Source organism: Cucurbita moschata, unplaced genomic scaffold (genome assembly GCF_002738365.1).
Source record: "Cucurbita moschata cultivar Rifu unplaced genomic scaffold, Cmos_1.0 Cmo_Scf00102, whole genome shotgun sequence".
In the NCBI taxonomy this organism is placed as follows: domain Eukaryota; kingdom Viridiplantae; phylum Streptophyta; class Magnoliopsida; order Cucurbitales; family Cucurbitaceae; genus Cucurbita; species Cucurbita moschata.
The window spans coordinates 130,776-140,286 of NW_019268618.1; positions in this window are offsets into that span (position 1 = coordinate 130,776).

Genomic DNA, 9,511 nt, shown 5'->3' on the forward strand with positions numbered 1-9,511 from the left:
TTTTTTTTTTTTTACAAATTAGGTGGAATGAACAAACAAAAATAATGAGTTTAAAATTACCAAACAAAATATCAATTTTCAAATGGAACCGAGACATAAGACCATTCGAAAAAAGAAAAGGACAAAAGAAAAATATTAAATACATTTTTAACTAATGCATTTGGTTGAGAGATATTATGGCCAATATAAGAAAAATATAGCATTAACTAATTTTCATGGACACATATGGATCCTTAGCATACTAAAATGACGGTTATTATTGGTAGCAAACCAATAACAATTCATATCAGCAAAATCTTCCCGTTGATAATTAGGCCAAAGAAAGAACTTGAATTTATTTTTATATCTATCAACATGTTTGCTACTTTTATCTAAAACTTGATCATGAGTATTTCTTATTTGCATTGTAAAATTATGTATTTCTATGGATATCATTTCTATTTCTAGAATTGAAACAAAAACATGTGGATAAATTTCAAATATTGAGGGGCATAAAAGATATGGACCAGCAACTAAAAATGATAGATCCACTACAAGGCATTTGGTCTAGTGGTATGATTCTCACTTCGGGTGCGAGAGGTCTCGAGTTTGATTCTCAAAATGCCCCCAACAATTATATCAAATTGAAGCATGCAATATAATAGATTTGAAATAGGTTTTTTAAACCTTGAACCAAGAAGTAATTCAGATGGATATTTGGAAAGAAAAAAAAAAAAAGGAAGCTAAGGAAGCTATATTTAATTATAATTTACCAGTGTCTTTATAACATATTAATTAAAGAGGAAACAACGAGAATAAACAAACAAAGGAATGTATGTATGATTCTCTTCAAATCTTGGAAACTATGAGGATTCCTCTCCTTTCTTGACATAAAGACTTACTTTTTCGGGACTTGGACCATAAACATTGAACAATAACATTTAAAGAAGGCCGAGGTAGCATAATCATTCCATGAAGGCCGTGGTAGTCTTATAAAAGAAGATGAGGGTACCACTTTCAAATCATTGCATGAGGACTTGAGAAAGTTTTGTAAAAGAAGACGATGGTACCATTTTCTATTGCAGAATTTCTATGTGAATAGAGAATGAACCATATTCTTGGGAGATAAGATAGAGCCTCGAGCCTAACATCAAAGGCATTACACAAATTGTTCTATGATATTTTTTCTAGGAACTCTTTGTTATGTTGTCCGCTGAAGGTTTCAGGAAAGGGACACAGATTCTCTATTGCACTAATCTCCCAATAGAAGTTTTACCTAGGTCATCTGTCGTCACAATTCTTTTAAGGAAGATGCGCCCAAATAACAAGTGAATAATAACATTTAAAGAAGTTTCAGAGAGTAAGAAGAGGATTGTGATAGAAGTTGCTCTAGGTAAAACTTCTTTGAATGTCTTAGCCAATCATGACCTCATAATGAGGAGTCTCTTGGACAATAATAACATATGGACAACAAATGTCTTAGCCAATTGTGACGGTCATGATTGCTCAAGGCGTGTCGCCCAAATAATCGGTAAACAATAACATTGCCCAAATAACCGCCTTGGACAACAAATTGTTTACAAGAATTGTTGAGACATGCAACATGCAACCACAGGCAACACGCCTTGGGAAATCATGACTGTGACATCTGCCCCCACACAATTTATTGGATGAGGCTGACTTTAGGTCTCTCAATGCGCTTTCAGCTGATCTCATAATGAGGAGTCTCTTCCAACCTACTAGGTGGTGTTGAAAATCACTTCTCAGTTTGTTGAGTATTCATGTCTTTTTCTTATTTGTATGACGTCATACCACCTGCTTCTGCTTGATGTCTTCTTGGTCGAAATAATAACGTTCCAAGTTACTAACGTGGACAACAAGATTAGTCCGCATCCATAAGAGCAATTGGATTCTATATGATGTCTTCGTAATCTTATGGATAATTTTAACTAGTCCATAGTATTTTCACACTAGTCTTTGGTTCTTGTTGCTTTGGACTCGAAGTTTATTTGAACTTAACTTATATGAACTCTTTATTTTTCTTGAAATTATTGTGGTTGACGCTTCCGACTGACCCTTCTCTTCATCCATCTAGATGATATTTCTGTGTGAACATGTGTTGCTTCAGTGGTTTGTTTCTGTCTCCCTTCTTCAGTATCTGACCTTGTTTTTGTCTCTCCTGGTGGGGATAAATCCATTATCTGACCTTGTTTTGCGTCATGGTGTTCATGTAGTGGCAACAAGGTTTCTATTGAGGTTGGCTCACTCGAGCTCCCCTTTTCAATTTCAACAGTAGCAGCAAGCGTAGATTCATCATGGCTATGATTCTTTCTTAACTGTAGTATCGACATCATTTTCAACCCTCTTGGTTGATGGATGTTTTTCTGAATGATCATCGGGTTAGACTCCATTACCACTAGACATTTTGCTAGGGGCATGTAACTGACTTTGTGTTTCAGCAGGACGTTCATTCTTGACACGATGTCGAAGTCATCCATTTCAACTATCACTAAACAATTTGCCTAGTCCAAGGCTCCAGCTTGATTAGAGTTCTCATTGTGACTCTTAAGACAGGTAAAGCTTCCAATTTGACAGCCTTCATCTTTCCTGTATCTTGATGCGAAAGAATGTTAAAATATTTTGCATCGGTCTCCATCATGAGTTGTGGGTGGCTCTAGAGTTGACAATGGTGTTCCTTACTACGTTGTGCTTTACCCAAACCTCGACATACATAATATATATATATATTCATTTAACTATAACACATATGGTCCATGGAAGAATTGTAACTCTTATGCTCATTAATATTATAATGGCTACTACCTAAATTATAACCTAAAGTTGATAAATGATGTCCAATTAGCCAACCCTAAATTTGTAATCATTGTGGAGTGATTGAAATTACAATGGAAGTATTTTAAACTCCTAGTACCTTAAATGAAGTTGGTCTCTTCTAATAAAACACGAATTTCTCTTTAATATCATTAATACAATTATGCTTCATCTTGAACCTACTAAACATGAAACTAAAACTGCGTTCAATTTAACTCCATTTTATTGTCATCTTGAATGATGTGTAGGATATATTGTTGATTTACCTTGATATTTCATATTAGTTAAGCTTTTTGCAAAATCACACTTAGACAACAACAAAGATGAACTTGGGCCTGTTTATTTTTTTAAAGAAAATTTCTTTCTCCATCTTATTTCTAATAATGCTGCAACTAAATTCATATTATGCTAAGAAACAAATTTTTGCAAGAAGTAAAATATTTAACTAAAATTTCATCTAAACAAATTTTATTGCCATACAACATAGATGACAATTATAGCCTTCAAACAAAAACTAGAGTAGTTGTGGTGAACCGGATAGAAACTCTAGTGTTCATCCATATTATAGAACCACTACCTAAATTATGACCTAAAAATTTGAAAACATAAGTTGTAGTTGAAAATTACATAAAACAATCCCCTGAATCCAAGAACTCGTGTCCAATTAGTAAATCCTAAAGATAGTAGCTAACATAGAGTAATTGAAGCTCCACACAAAGTAATTTAAAGTTCTAGCTACTTAACTAAAGTTTATCTCGTCTTTAATGAAGCATGAGTTGCACTTAAGTTCATGAAATGTTTATAGACTCCAACTCTTAGTACTATTAATGCAATTATATTTCATATGAGTTTGTCATAAATCAAACTATGGTACATTCAAGACAACTTCATTTTCTTGTCATACGACGCAAAATAGAAGAATTAAATCAAACAAATTGATGAACTGAGCCGAATAAATCAAACCCAACCAAACTGATTAGTTTGATTCATTTGTTGGGTTGTAGTTTATTTGATAACACTTGTATATTGGAACAATTCAATATTACATGCCTTACTTACAAGTAAAATACTAGACCATCAACTTTTTGTTTTATAGTCCAACAACCACTCAAGAAAATAGATTTCAAACTTGAGAGAAAAAAATATATTGAGTAGGAGTTAAAAATGTTGCATTTTTTTTAGAAAGGGCATTTGGTCTAGTGATATGATTCTCGCTTAGGGTGTGAGAGGTCCGGAGTTGAATTCTCGGAATGCCCCTATGTTCATTTCTTAAAAGATGAGCCTCACAGAAAGCAATTCAGCATCAACTAGTGATGATATGTCTCAAATGGAACTATCTAATAATAATTGCTCATGGATTTCATTAACAAAGAAAATAAATGAAATAATGATGATACATTCCATAAACAACTTAATATATAGCCCATAATAAGGGCATTTGGTCTAGTGGTATGATTCTTGCTTTGGGTGCAAGCAGTCTCAAGTTCGATTCTCGAAATGCTCCTCCAAAAGAAAAATTAAATCAATCAATCCAACCACAATTCAACTTTTCGTTTTATAGCCCTCCAACTACTAAGAGAAAAATATATTTGAGTAGAAGCTAAAAATATTGGGTGTTCAAGAAAAGGCATTTGGTTTAGTAGTATGATTCTCACACGGGGTGCAAGAGGTTTTGAGTTCAATTCTTGAAATGCCCCTATGTCTAAATCTCTTCTTATCTAAGGACTTCATATTCGAAATCAACCTAACTTCATATTCAACATTTTATACTTACCACCATGCTCTTAATACTCATAGTCTTTCTTAACATCCACGATATATGTCTTTTAATACTTGTGTACTCCACGATATATGTCTCAAAACTATCAATTTTTTACACTACTTCTATTCTTTTTTCTTCTCCGATATATGTCTCAAATGGAACTATCAAATTTTTACACTACTAATTATCTTTTTTAGAACATAACTTTTATTCTTTTTACACTACTTCTATTCTTTTTTCTTCTCTCTCTACAGTAATAAGCAAGTGCTACAAGTTAGTGTATTATCGTTTAGGGGTGCAAGAGGTTTTGAGTTCAATTCTTGAAATGCCCCTATGTCTAAATCTCTTCTTATCTAAGGACTTCATATTCGAAATCAACCTAACTTCATATTCAACATTTTATACTTACCACCATGCTCTCTAAGGACTTCATATTCGAAATCAACCTAACTTCATATTCAACATTTTATACTTACCACCATGCTCTTAATACTCATAGTCTTTCTTAACATCCACGATATATATTCAACATTTTATACTTACCACCATGCTCTTAATACTCATAGTCTTTCTTAACATCCACGATATATTTCTTTTAATACTTGTGTACTCCACGATATATGTCTCAAATAAAACTATCAATTTTTTACACTACTAATTATCTTTTTTAGAATATAACTTTTATTCTTTTTACACTACTTCTATTCTTTTTTCTTCTCCGATATATGTCTCAAATGGAACTATCAAATTTTTACACTACTAATTATCTTTTTTAGAACATAACTTTTATTCTTTTTACACTACTTCTATTCTTTTTTCTTCTCTCTCTACAGTAATAAGCAAGTGCTACAAGTTAGTGTATTATCGTTTAATGATAATGCTCTTTTAATACTTGTGTACATAAATGGAACTATCAAATTTTTACACTACTTCTATTCTTTTTTCTTCTCTCTATAGTAATTATTTTTCTACAGTAATTATCTTTTTACACTACTTCTATTCTTTTTTCTTCTCTCTACAGTAATTATCGTAAACCCTATGTAAATAATTTAACAGCGGTCTAGATCTAAAAGATATAATAATAATTGCTCATGGATTTCATTAACAAAGAAAATAAATGAAATAATGATGATACATTCCATAAACAACTTAATATATGGTCCATTATAAGGGCATTTGTTATAGTGGTATGATTCTTGCTTTTAGTGCAAGAGGTCTCGAGTTCAATTCTCTAAATGCCCATCCAAAAGAAAACAAAGCACAATTTTCGAAGGAAAAAAAAACAAAAAAAATAAAATAGTTTTCAATGGGCCTAACCCAAAGGAATGCGTGTGCATTGCTTCAACTTATATAAATTTCTTATACAGACTAGCAACTAAGAATTATAGATCGACTACAATGGCATTTGGTCTAAGTGGTATGATTATTGTTTTGGGTGTGAGAGAGGTCTCAAGTTCGATTCTCAAAATGCCCGCAACAATATTATATCAAAATGAATTAAGCAAGATAATATGATTTAAAATGTGATTTTTAAACATTGAACCAAGAACATGAGAATAGAGAATGAAACATATTCTTGGAAGAATAAAGATCGTCTTGAGCCCGACTTCAAAAAGAGCATTACACAAATTGTTCATTCTTTCTAGGAACTTTTCATAATCGATGAAGAAGTTTCAGAGAGCCATAGGTTCGAATCCTGTCACCTTGATGTGGTATTCTCAGGGGCCGAAGTGCAAAGCCCCATAGCCTATCCGTGGTCAGGAACGCGGGCGAACCGAGCACACTGAAAAAAAAAAGAAGATCTCCTTTTCTATCACACGTAGAATTGTCATTCTTTAGTGTGACTTAGATACCCTTTCTTTGTAGTATCAGTCATGCTATTTGAATAGCTTGAAGTCATCATAGCCTCTCCACCGGATCCAAAGACTCCTTCGGCATCAATGTGCTCCAATGAAAGAGATCAGACCCTTTCCTGAACTAGAACCGGGCACAAAACGCCGAGAAAAAAGTTGAAAGCGAGCTCTTTTCGCGTATACGCAATCTCAAAACCCAATTAGCTCACGGACTGTCTCCTTAACCCTGGCGAGTATGAGTGCTTCGTAAGAGAGAATGTCGAATGAGAAAGACATGCGATTACAGCAACATTCGCAACTACCAAAGTGCACTAAACCTAGTAGAGATCTTCGACCTAACGATAATGGAACTTCAAGCCCATTTAATCAATCCGCTTTGTACCTTATTGTTGACCAAATCGGATGCATGCCAGGCCTAAATTGTCTCTCAGTCACCCAGAGAGGAAAGGAGGATCAGATCCGAAGTTTACGAATCGAAGAGAAAGTGGATATGAGTTCTACACGCTTTCATTTTCAAAAGCTTCGCTTGTCTACAGTACTTTATTCAGGATCTGAAGTCCTTGTTCATTTCCTTGGCGAATAACACAAATGAAATCGTTTCCCTGACCGCCCATCTTATGAGTCCATTCTTGTCTTGTTGGTATGTTGTACTATTCTATACCTCTCTCGATTGATAGAAAGACGTTCGGGAGCTGGGAGGGCCTACTGTGATGGAACTTTCCTTTTCACGGTAGGCAAAGGTAAAGCGGGAGCTGTATATGTCCACAGTGATCAAGGCAGAGCGACTCCTTCTTTAGAAGAGGTTGGTTTTATCGAAACTGTTAGATCTGCTTTCATTAAAGAAAAAATAGGAGCTCTTGGTTTGGCCGATTTCAATTCGTATGGCAATGCGGACTCGACTCAGGATGAGGATTCCGCTTTTCATACTGCTACTATGAGCTGAAAGAGCTGGTAAGCTATCTCGCTAAACGAAAGGAAAGAGCACGTATGGGTTGACCTTGTTACAAGGGCGGGGGCCAGCCAAAGAAGGTCAGTCGGACTAAGTTAGGACCCTTACAGGAGATCGAGCAGCCTTTCTTTCCTTACCTGATATGCTTTCCCGCTTATCGTGCAACTAGCTAACTACCCAAAGAGAGAGGGAGAGAGATCATGTCAATCAATTTGTATGTGCATTTTGTCCGTCCTATACTTGGCTGCTTAGCTTTCTTAGCCAACATCTCCGGTTTTTCCCGAACTTAGAGGTCCTGCTTATCCATACCCAAGAGTCACACTTTCAGCCGAAAGACTGATTTTTTTCATAAAGTCGGATCATAGATCAAGAAAGAATGAAGCTGCTTACAGGGACAGTTACGCGATACGTCTTTTCATACTCGCCTTTTCTTTAACCCTGCTATCAACCTAGCCATTCTCGCTTGTTGCTTTAAGGGGTCTCCCCACTGTAGATTACTCGGATTGGTTCTTGCGTCCCTGTGCCAAAAAGGATGGGCGAGTTTGGTTTGAGTGTTCATCGATTGGGTGGATCCATATGCTCCGGGGGGGTGAGACGAGGTGTAGCGCAGTCTGGTCAGCGCATCTGTTTTAGGTATGTTGTTCGCTAAAGCTTTTAGGAAAGAGGGTACAAATTTTCTACATAGATCATCTGTGGTCAAAATCCTTTTAAGGAAGATTCTCCCAAATAATCGGTGAACAATAGCCTTTAAAGAAGTTTCAGAGAGCAAGAAGAGCTAGAATAGAGAATAGGAGTGAGTCATGCAAGGAAGAAGGAACTAGTAGGTTTAATTTGGGTTCGTTTGAACTAAAAAACGAACCCAAATTTTTCAAACGAACCCAAATTTAAGACTCACTAGCCCAAAGTCCATATGTGATTAAAAAACAAACCTTCCGTGGCCCAGCCCTTATTCGAAGTCCGCATCCAACCATTTCTTTTTCAACCTACACGTATTCTTCAGGTCAAACTCAAGTAACTAGTCACAAGATGCGGCCCACAACTGAACGGAAGACAAGTGTCACAATCGCACTCTTGTAGTAGTGAGACAATGATTATGTGACAATTGTTCTAATCCAATGAACAAGTCAACCATGCAAAATTAAGATTGAACGAACAATAGCAGTGTATGCTTGAATCACGTTTAGAAGAAATATTTTAGAAAACGTGAGCGAGAAAATACGTTAAAAACAATTTCAAATAAAGCAATGTTATAAGCTACAAGTGAAGAAACAACAATTGGTCACGTTCTCCTATAGTACATTTTGGGACATTTTAGTCCTGATGGGTGTAGATATGATTTTGAGGACTAATCATACACCTCGTATTGGCACAACAATAATAGTAAAGGCCTATCTAAGATGAAAGCAAGTAAAAGGGGTTTGGAATGAGCATGCCACCATGAACCACAAATCGTTTACAAGAATAGCTGAGACATCTAACATGCAGCCACAGGCAACACGCCTTAGCCAATCATGACCGCGACATCTGCCCTTATACAATTTGTCAATATCTCTATCAACCGGCTCTTCATAAACTCAACGTTGTAGGATGAGGCTAACTTTAGGTCTCGCGACGCACTTCTAGCTGATCTCAGTATTGAGGAGTCTTTTCCAACCTACTAGGAGCTGTTGAAAATCACTTCTCGGTTTGTTAACTCTTCAAGTCTTCTCTGTTGGTATCTTTCCTACTTTCTTCGCTTGAAACAATTTCTTCTTTGCATGACGTCATACCACCTGCTTTTACTTGATGTTTTCTTTGTCGGAATAATAACGTTTCAAGTTACTGACATGGACAACAGGGTTAGTCTGTATCCATAGGAGCAATTGGATCCTATATGATGTCTTCCTAATCTTGTGGACAACTTTGACTAGTCCATAGAATTTTCGAACCAGTCTTTGGTTCTCGTTGTTTTGAACTCAAAGTTGATCTGACCTTAACTTATCATAACTCTCTATTTGCTTTAAAATTAACGTGGTCGACCCTTCTCTTCATCCGTCTGGATGGTATTTCTGCGTGAACATGTGTTGCTTTAGTGGTTTGTTTTTGTCTCCCTTCTTCAGTAGAGGTGTTGGCTTGGTGTCTTTGCCAAGCATTTGA